This window comes from Arachis stenosperma, chromosome 10 (assembly GCF_014773155.1).
Source record: "Arachis stenosperma cultivar V10309 chromosome 10, arast.V10309.gnm1.PFL2, whole genome shotgun sequence".
In the NCBI taxonomy this organism is placed as follows: domain Eukaryota; kingdom Viridiplantae; phylum Streptophyta; class Magnoliopsida; order Fabales; family Fabaceae; genus Arachis; species Arachis stenosperma.
The window spans coordinates 5290474-5302189 of NC_080386.1; positions in this window are offsets into that span (position 1 = coordinate 5290474).

Genomic DNA, 11716 nt, shown 5'->3' on the forward strand with positions numbered 1-11716 from the left:
TACTCATTTTTATTATCAAATTCGCCTTCACATTTTTTGGCTTTACAGGTCCATATAAATCATTTTAATCATGGGAAAAAATAAGATGTGCCAACAAATTCATGATTGTCCTTTTACACCAAACAATACTTAATTTAATGCAACAACAAAGCGCTAGTTTAGATTAAAAAAGATGTGCCACATACATATATAATTTGTAATGCACCCTGGATCAATTGCATTACTAAAATATGTTCCATGGACAAACCAAAGAAATAACATAGCAAACCATAAGCATAGTGCGAACTAACCACAACATAAAATTAACATTAAGGCCACTAAAACTCAAAATTCTAACAAATAACTTGCATCAAATACTCAAGCAATAATAACAGTAACAGTATCTGTACCATCATTTGTATAACTTTTAGAACAATTATTATCTAAATGCCCAACTACTGAAATAGATAACTTTTTTAATTCAAAATTCTTTAACATTGTACAATGAATGATATCCAAATTACAAAACAGTCGTAGAATGATAAAAAACGTGGAAGGAGCAGTAAAGCATTTATCTAAAAGGAGCAATGAAGTAGCCACAGACAGAAGAACCAGAAACAGAAGTAGATCTGAATGGTGGTTCAAAAAAAGGGTTAGGGAAAAAAAGGATTAGGGTTTTTATTAAAAAAATAAAAACAGAATAGAATAGGAAGAGGGAAGAGGGCAACCTACCTGGACGACGGAGGAGAGACACAGCTCCAGCAACAGAGGAAGCGGCAGTGGCAGAGACAGATGGAGCAACTTCATTTGATGCAACGAAACATGATATAGAAAACTTGACACAAATTTTAGAGGAGAACGGAGGTGGGTAATACTGGCGGAGGGTGGCCAGAGGGCCAGGGTAGCTCCGACAACAGAGGGAGCGGCAGCAACAACTTTTTCAACAGTAGCAGAAACAGATGGAAGAACTCCGTTTGAGGAACTTGACACAGACTTTAAAGGAAAATGGAGGTGGGTAGGGCTGGCGGAGGGTAGCCGGAGGGCTGTCGAAGGATGTTGCAGGAGAGAGTGAAGAGAGAGGAAAATGGGAGAGAGAGAGAGAAAAGGGTGTTCTCGAAAATGACGGAAGAGAGCCGCACATTTTAAATTTAGATCCTGTTTATTGTCGAATTTATCAACGGATAAATCCGACTGTAATGCATTGCATATGACCAAAAAGCAGTGTTCCATTAATTGAGATTTACTGGTGGAAAAATCTATTTAATAAAAATATAATTTTATATTTTAAAATATTATAAAATTCATTTTAAAAATAAACCAGCTAAACATATTTTTATTATTTTCAACATTTAAAAATAAGATATCTTTTAAAAAAAAATTTAATGTAAAAAATTGAAAATAAAAATTATTTTTTAAAAATAAAAATAAAAAAATCTAAACATATTCTTAACAACTCCTTTTCTCTTTTTGTAAAACATCCAAGCTCATTATTGTTTAATTAGGAAGATTCAATATGATCATTCCTTATCCATTCTAATATTCTAATAGAAGTCATTTCGCCTAGGACAGCAGAAAAATGGCCGCTGCTTTATTTTGTAAGCGTCCCATTTCGCAAGTGTCAATGGACAGATATAAAAAGATGATTTCAATCTCCAATTCGCAGGCACCATAACTGAAATGATGTGCAATTTCATTTCGTATTTAAAGAAATAATCATTTTATTTTATTTATTTATATAAAAAAGCAAAAACCACACCTTGGTCTTCGAGCTTCAGGATTTTCTACTGATGAGATGTCAGACATGGGTAAAGCACTGAAGCTGGTGAAAACTATACTAAAATTGAAGGTTCAAGTTGGAAAAATGTTTAACTGGGAGCAAAAAATACATATGCATAGAAACCGCGGTTTCTAACCATTTTGCATATCAACATAAACCGCTCTAGAGATGTAACGATTTATGCACGTTTGCAATTCACACACAAATCGCGATACCCTTACCGCGGATTATGTGCAGTTTGGCTTGGAACGTAATCTGTGAGACCCTGTAGTGATTTATGTTCATCTGTAAACCGTGAGACTCCTATCGCAGTTTACATAATTTATAAAAAAAATACGGTAATTAAATTTGGAGGCCAGAATATTATTTTGAACACCAATCACAAATATAAAGTAGTAGACTTGTATTTTTCTAAGAATTTTTGGAAGAGGGCCGGTGAAACCAAAATTTGCACTAACATTGGACGTATTATTGATATTTAATTACTTCTTTTTTGTTGACATGGATCACAGCGAGAGAGTTGAGAAGTATGAAATATGGATACTTCGCTGAGTTGTTGTGTCTGTATCATGGATATATTTTAGATATAATATTCATCAACACTCGTTTGATATGTGTGTCTACTATGTCAAACCGTGTTTTAATAAAAAATAAAAAAAAAATTTTCGAATACGTCTGGACACACCTAAATACATTACGTGTCAGCGTGTCTAGTCTTATTCTTAACATATATTTTTAAAATAAATTTTGATATAGTATATATTATTATTTAATAAAATAAATAAATATTTTAAATATTTGATATAATTAAAATAAGATATTGAAAATAATAAAAAATTTTAATTTATATTTTAATATCAATAAAATATCAAAACATCATTACGATTTATCTAAAAAATATTTTATATTTCATATGTATGCGTGTCCCCATATCATGTAAAATTTTAAAATTTGTGTGTCGATATATCCTGTATCGTGTCATGTTCCATATCAGTGTCAGTGTCAGTATCCGTACATCATAAGTTGAGAATGATATGTAAGTAAAATAACTATTATTATAAACCTAGTAATCTTTATGGAGTAAAACAAATAATTAAAAGCGGAAAAATAAAATTTATTGGAACACTACATACTTTAAACTATTCCAATAATAAATTTTATGTTTTCAGATATGATACTATTAGTTACAAAATTTTTAATGGTTTAATCATGTACGAGGATCTCAACCAAACGTGACTTGTTTATTATAACATTGAATTAGTTAGTTGAGCAAGCTGTAAAGGTCTTTGTATTGTTTTCAAGTTCTTTTTTAATTATACTAGTTATATATTAAAATTTATTATATATTATTAATTTTATAATTAAAATATGTGAGGTATCATTTTTTTATTGTAATTGAAATCATATTTTTTTTAAATTAAAAATTTTTCTCTTTTTCCTTACTGATTTTATCTCTAAACATGCCACATGTCACTTTTTTATTGCAAATCTTTTTCTCTAAAATTAAAGAATTTTTTTTCTTCCTTACGAATTTTACAACCAAAATATATATACTACATGTCACTTTTTTATTACAATTAAATTAAATATTTCTCTTCAAAATTAAGGAATTCTTCCATCCTCCCTACTAATTTTACAACCAAAATGTGCCACATATCACTCCTTTATTGCAATTGAAATCAAATCTTTCCCTCCAAAATTAAAAAGTTATCCACTCTTTTCCTCTTCATTTTTCTATCTCTCTTATTCGATTAACCACTCTATCTCTTTTATATATCATTATCAATAACTAATTATGAATTTAACAATTAAAATGTGTAACATGATATTCTTTAATTGCATTAAAATTAAAATTAAAATATTGAAATTGAAATTGAAATATACCTATATTATGCATCATATATTATTATCTAATTTAATAATCAAATGTGTCACATGACACTCTCTTATTAAAATTGAGAGAAAATATTTTCCTCCAAAATTAATAAACTCCCTTCATAAATTCTCCCATCTACCTCTCTCCATTTTTCTATTTCTCTCTACTATTTTCACTCTATATATAATTTATATTTTATATAAGTAATTTGACAAATCAAAATATATCATCCGATATTTTTTTATTACAACTAAAATAAAATTTTTTCATCTAAAATTAACAAACTTTCACTTTCATTCTTCATCTTTATCTTTCTCTCTCTTTTCTCTCATTCTCTATTTTTCTACTTTTCTGTTCTACAGAAAATCAAATTAACAAAATAATATAATTTAAATAAAAAATATTATTATTATTATATACATATTTTTTATTTTTTTATTTAGTTTTAAAATTTAACCACTTATCTTTTTAATTTATATTTTTATTTCTCTTCTTTCAAATATTTATTACATATAATTTGGAGAGAATACTAATGTTATAATTAAAAGCTAGAATCAAAATTCAATTGTTTAAAAAAATTAATTGAGTTAATTTTATAACTATCAATATAATTTTTTATGCTAATATCTAATTATATTTTTATATACATAAAGAAAAATATTATTTTTAAATAAAAAATATAAAAATAAATTATTTTTATTTGTACAACAGATTTAACACCTAATTAAATGTAAAAGTATACATGTTAAATTATTTCAAATTTTAGATAACGAATATTAAAATTAATTATTAATAAAAAAATTAGACTTTTTCATATAAAAATAATACCTAAAATCTTATTATTTGATTTTTTTATTTACAGAGACCTTGGTCTTCTTAGCCGGAGACTTTTGTTAATTTACAATTTTTTTTTGTAAAAGTAGTTTGATTCTATAAATCTTTTGTGCCGCGCATAATCTATACTATTAGGATAAAGTAGACCGTAATTTTAAAAAATTATATTTTCATAACGTTATTACGGGTAAAAATACTAGTCAACCACTAAAATTAAAATATAAAATATATATTAAAAATGAAGAGTTAAACAATACATATATTAAAATATAAAATACATATTAAAAATAAGTTAAACAATATATGTATTAATAACTAATCTTAGTGATTGATTTTAAAATACAAAATATATATATTTTTTTCAGATCCTAATAAGAAAGCTTTTCATTAATTTAGTGTTTGGCAGTATTAATTATAGTTTTTTGTAAGCTTCAGTTAGCTGTTCAATATATAATTATATATAGTTTATTTCATTATTTTTTAATAAAAAATTAAATAAGTATATAGTTACATATATATTCGGCCAAAAGTTTATTATTGAAAATTTGAAATAGCTATTTGAACTGAAAGCAGGAAACCTAGAAAGTTACGAGCTTATATTATTGGGTGATTATTGTTTGGTGAGAATTCATACAATAAATGAAGATATATAATTTATTAATATATATTATTAAAATAGATGGATTTAGATTTTTTAAATTTTAAATTTTATTTTAAAAAAATATAATTTTTTATTATTTATTTTATAAATAGAATAAAAAATAAAAATAATAATAAAAAATAAAAAATTATATTTTATTTTTTAAAATAAAAATTTAAAATTTAAAAAATTTAAATTCATATATTGACATGAAAAATCATATATATTCATATATAACTAATAAGTAATAACATTAGTAATATTAGCTTATTAAACACATCTGCTATAGAAAGATTATATCTCATCACCATCTTCAAAATAGATACTATACTTGATCCTAGATGCCGGGACTCGTAAAGTCTAAAGAAACTAATAAGGAGTAGTCATGACTCTTGCAAATTCTAAGGGTCTCACCACTGAGAATCGTATAGGAAGTGGTCAAAATTAGTTTTCGAAAAAGCATTTTTTATAAAATTAATTTTTAAAATTTTTTTTAATTTAAATTTGTTTTTCAAAAATTTTTAAATTAATTATTTTAGTCTTTCTGTCACTTCTATTATTAATAGTATCAAAATTTCTTGAGATAATGAAGAGTGCAGGAAAAAGAATTAACTGACAATTTTAAACATAATTCTTGAATTAAAAGAATTCGATGACATAAAAAACAATACAATATTTTAAAATAAATTCAAGCTAGTCAAAGAATTTGGCCCAGACTCATATGTTGGCTGTCACACCTGAGCAAGTGTCCGTGCAGTTCAAACTTGGTGTAGCGCACGACGTGGATGACGGTGTGAAGGTATCAAGCTTAAGGTGAAAGAGAGTGAAGAAGGAGCAGAGAAGAGAAGAAGTGCAGAGAGAAAAGAAAACAGAGAAGAGAGAAAACTGATTAGTGATTCTTCAGAGAAAAAATGAATTAGCCTCAGATATTTTACAAGTTCTGCAGGTATATATACACAGTTGGTAGGTAACTTGATTTGGTTAACTAAGGCCTAACTAACTTCTTATGGAAGATTCTGATTGTAACTAATTCTCTAACTGAATGTTGGTTTGCTATTTGTGCTGCATCAAGCTTGCTTGTTATTACTGCTAACATCAACCCTACTATTTTGTCTGTCTAAGTTTTCTTTGGCAGCAATGTATTTGTTGGAGCTGTTGATTTGGACTCGTTCTATGATTCTGAGTTTGGATCTGAATTTGTGGAAGTTGAGGCTGGAGATGGGTTTCGTGAATATGTCTGCTATTTGGTCTTGAGAGGGAATATGCAAGACACTAACTTTCTTTTGAGTAACATAGTCTCTTACAAAGTAGAGGTCAAGCTCAAAGTATTTGCTTTTGCTGTGAAGAACTGGGTTTGCAGCCATTAAAACTGCACTTTGGCTATCACAGTAGAGGTTGGGTGTGATGGAGCATGGGATTCTCATTTCACTCATTAAGTTTTGGATCCAGAGAATTTCAGTTAGGCAAGCAGCTAGCCCTCGATATTCTGCGTCTGTGGAGCTCCTAGAGACTGTATTTTGTTTTCTACTTGACCATGAGACTAGGTTTGGTCCGAGGAATACGCAGAACCCACTAGTTGATTTCCTGTCATCAATATCACTGTCCCAATCAGAGTCACTGAAGCCATAGATTCTGCATTCACTCATTCTTGGGAATCTTAGCCCCCAATTTGATGTCCCAACAAGGTATCTTAGGATCCGTTTGACTGCTTTCCAGTGGCTTTCCAGAAGAGTTTGCATGAATTGAGAGACTTTGTTCACAGCATAGGTAATTTTAGGTCTGGTTATTGTAGCGTATTAAAATCCCCCAACTATAGACCTGTAAAGAGTTGGGTTGCGGTAAACGTCCTTGCCATGCGCTGACAGCCTGACACTTGATATCATATGTGTTGTTGCTGCTTTGGCATCGCACATTTCCGCCCTGGTTAATTGGTCCTGAATGTACTTTGTTTGGCACAGGAGTATGTCAGTGTCATTGAGTTTCACAGTTTCAATGCCCAGGAAATATATAATTCATATGCCCCAAATCTTTGAGGATAAACACAGCATTCAACTCAGAGATTAGGGTGGAAATTTTAGCTTGGGAGCTCCTAGTGACCAAGATATCATCCACATAAATGAGAATGTAGATGACTGAGGAAGGGGAAAACTTGGTGAATAGTGATGAATCCGATTTGGTGTTCATGAAGCCAAATCGATTGAGAGTGTCCTTGAGCTTTATGAACCAGGCTCGAGGGGCTTGTTTGAGGCCATAGAGGGACCTTTGGAGCTTGCAGACATGGTGAGGGTGAGGGGGAGAGGTGAACCCTTCTGGTTGAGACATGAAAATGGTCTCATGTAGATCCCCATTGAGGAAGGCATTATTGAAGTCAAATTGTCGGATGGGCCATCCCTTGGAAAGTGCGAGGCTGAGCATGATACGAACTATGGGTGGGCGGACAACAGGGCTGAAGACTTGGTCATAGTTGACCCCTTCTCGTTGATGAAATCCTTTCGCGACAAGGCAAGCTTTGTACTTCTGAATGGTGCCATTTGGGTGCCTTTTGACGCAAAACACCCATTTGGAGCCAATGACGGGGTCAGTGTGTGGTGGGGGTTTGGGTACCAGCTGCCAGGTTTGGTTACGCATTAGAGCATCAAACTTCTCCTGCATAGCTTGTTTCCAGTGGTGGCTGGCCAGCGCTTGTTGAACAGAGGAAGGGAGAGATTCAGTGAGATCAAAGGCAGGGGTGGCGAGGACTGCAGCATAGGTTTTGGGCTTGAGGTTCCTTATCTTGCTCCGAGTTAGCATAGGATGATGATTGATGGGCGCTGGTTGAGGAAGTGGCAGGACAACTTCAGAGCGGCCTGGCTGCAGGGTACCTGTGGTGAACAAAGGAACACTGATAGGGTCGTTAACAAAAGTAGAAACACAATCATGAGTTACAGAGCCAGGTAATGTAGATAATGAATCAGGTACTGAATTAATTATATTGGAGGTATCATTCAATGTATGCAAGGGTGGAGGGGAGGGCTGGGTAGTGAGGATTGGGTGAGTTGTGGAGTTATGGTGGGTGGGGATGGTTGGGGTGGGGAAGGAACTATAGAGGGGATAATAGTTGGGGTATTGGGTAAGGGTAGGTAGAGAAGGGGAGAGGTTTGGGATGGTGGGACAGCAGTGGTTTCGGGAGGGAATAGCTCATTGTAGGGGAACTCAGATTCATTGAAAATGACATCTCTGGAGGTGAACTCTTTTCCATTTGAAGAGAGGCAAGTGTATCCCTTATGATCTGCAGCATAACCAATGAAGATGCATTTCTGTGATCGATGGCTGAATTTGGTTTGGTTGTATGGCCTGAGAAAGGGATAACAGGTGCAGCAGAAAGGTTTGAGGAAGGAATAATCAGGTTTGGTGTTAGTTAGGGCTTCGTAGGGTGAGATATTGTTTAGTTTAGGATTTGGCAGTAGATTGATTAGGTAGGTCGCTGAGAGGACTGCTTCTCCCCGAAAGGTTAAGGGAAGGGTTGCTTGGGCTAAGAGGGTTAGGGTGGTTTCTGTTATGTGTCTATGCTTTCTTTCTACTTTACCATTTTGCTGGTGAGAGTAGGGACATGTGAGTCTATGCTGGATTCCATTGGTTTCAAGAAATTGAGTGAATGCTGTAGATAGGTATTCCTTCCCATGGTCAGTTTGCAGTGCTTTTATTTTCAGCCCAGTTTTTTAGTTTAATTGCTGCTTTATACTTTTGAAAGGCAATAAAGGCTTGCCCCTTTGTTTGCAGCAGATAGATGCTGGAGTATCTTGTACTGGCGTCAATAAAGCATATGTAATACCTGCAACCATTTCTACTATACACAGGAGCAGGTCCCCAGAGGTAAGAGAAAATCATATCTAAAGTTGCATAGGTAGTGCGTGAGTCAGAGTGAGGTAATTGATGTATTTTGCTGTTACAACAAGCATGACACAATGATGATTCAAGATTCATTTTATTTATTGAATCATTGTTAATTACATTGCATTGCTTCATTACAATAGATGCGATTTTTTCAGATGGGTGGCCCAATTTTCTATGCCATAGTTGAGCAGTGGGACTTATCTTTTTACAGGTTAGCAGTGCATTTGCACTGGACATGTTCATATCTCTATTTGGTATATTTGTTATTACATTGGTAGAAAGTAGAACATTAGCAGACTTCACTTGCTCTTTTGGTTGGCTGAGTATGTTGTGAGGACTTGATTGCTTGTCGTGTGAGTGTGGACGTGTGGTTGTTGTGATATTGGTTGGGATAGTGCCTAGGTTGTAGAGGATGCAGTTTGGGTTTCTGCTGAGGTCTTTGAGGGCTGCTATGAGGTTGAGTTAAGGTTGGCTGCTTGTGCTGTGGGGTGTGTGGCTTTACTGGTGATAGTGGTAGAGGCTTTATGTGGTTTGCTATTTGTTGTCAGGACTGGGCTTTGATTTTTTGAAGTATTAGGAGATAGTGTGATTTTTGAAGTTAGCTGTGAGGGTGAGTAAGGGATGAGAGCAGGGGGCTGTGCTGTGGAAGAGTAGGTGGCAGGGAGGTGTGTGGTTTCATTTGGTTTGGTGTGTGGGGTGTGATATAAGGGTGGATGAAGGTTGGTAATTGTGTAGTAGCAGGTTGAGTTGGTTATACTATGATTATTGGGGCTGGGAGTTTTTGGGATGATTTGAACTCCCTCAAACCTGTACAATCCATCCTTAAGCAGTCATTGGAGGAGGACTTTCTTGGATATCTGGCATTTTACATAGCACGAGTAAGGCCAGAATTCAAAGTAGACATAGTTGTCTAATGCAAATTTGGCTACACTTATTAGGTTTTTAGATATGACAGGGACATGGAGTAAATTTTGTAATTGGAAGGGTTTGTTTGATAATGATGCATGCATAAATGTACTTCCAATATGCTTAATTTTCATACCTTGACCATTACCTCTAAAGACCTGTTTTGTGCCATCATAACTAGTTCCTGTGGCTAGGTTCCGTGCATCATAGGTGCAGTGGTGAGAGGCTCCCGAGTCAGGATACCATGTTGTGTCTGGCATTGCTGAGGGGACAGTGAGGAGAGCCTGCGGATTTTGGGAAGCCGGTTATGCTGCATTTTGAGTTTGTTGTTGTTGCTGAGTGGTTCTTGAGTTGAAGTTGTTGTTGTGGAAGGCAAAGGATGGGGGCTGAGTTGTGTTTAGAGGTTGAAGATGAGGGTTCATAAAATCTTGATCGAAGCGGTGATAGCACTGGATGACTGTGTGTCCAATCTTGCCACGGAGTTGGCACTGCGGTCTGCTTCCTTGCCACCAGGAGGAACGGCTGCCTCCTCCTCTGTACTGTCCTCTGCCTCTGGACCCTCGAAAACCGCCTCTATTGTTGAAGTTGCTATAGTTTCTTCTTTGAGAGTTTTCTTGAATTTCTTCATTGCTTTGAGCTACATTTACTTGCATTGCTCCTAGTACTGTCTTTCTGAATCTTTCAATTAACTCTTCTTGAGTTAAGAGTTGTGTTTCAAGTTTACTTTTAGTGTTGTGATATATTCTTGCTGTTGCAACTGTGACAATATATTGTATTCTTCACCAAGTCCTGCCAAGGCTGCTTCAATGTAATCTTCTCTTAAGAGTGGAGCTCCCAGTGCTTTCAGTGAATCTGCCACCTGGTTGATTTTTGCCATATATTCTGTTACTGTTGAGCCATGCTTCTTGAGCGTTCTCAACTGCATTTTCAGTTGCTTGATTCTTGTCTTCACTCTTGCAGCAAAGTGCTCCTTTAATGTGAAGCAGATCTGGTAAGCATACTCACATTCGATCACTCGGTTTACAAAGCTTGGTTCCATGGATGCAATTAGCCAGGCAACTAGCCATTGATCATGAATTTTCGACTCTTCATATTCTTGATTTTCAATTCCATTAACTCGATTTAACTTTGAACTGAATCTTGCTGGAATCTTCGAAGGATTGAGGTGACTCTGCAATTTGTTGACCTTGATGCATGCAAGGGCTTGCTTTTTCCATGCGTTGTGGTTGTTTTCGTTGAGCTTGATTGCAGCGAAGGCAGCGAATACGGTTTGATTCGGTGCACTTACAGAAGCACTAGTGGTGAATTGAGGTGTGTGCTCCATGGATCAGCAAGCTCTGATACCATGTGAAGGTATCAAGCTTAAAGTGAAAGAGAGTGAAGAAGGAGCAGAGAAGAGAAGAAGTGCAGAGAGAAAAGAAAACACAGAAGAGAGAAAACTGATTAGTGATTCTTCAGAGAAAAAATGAATTAGTCTCAGATATTTTACAAGTTCTACAGGTATATATACACAGTTGGTGGGTAACTTGATTTGGTTAACTAAGGCCTAACTAACTTCTTCTGGAAGATTCTGATTGTAACTAATTCTCTAACTGAATGCTGGTTTGCTATTTGTGCTGCGTCAAGCTTGCTTGTTATTACTGCTAACAAACGGTATGTTAAGTGATACTACAACACACACTTAATAGTTTTATTTGGTGGCTAACACGATAAATTTATAAAATTAAATCAAATCAACTCTAAATTGTGGGATTCTAATACCTCAAATTCTCTCCTCAATTAGGTTTTAATTTAATCTAATTTCATAAATTTATCATGTCAATTAAAACTT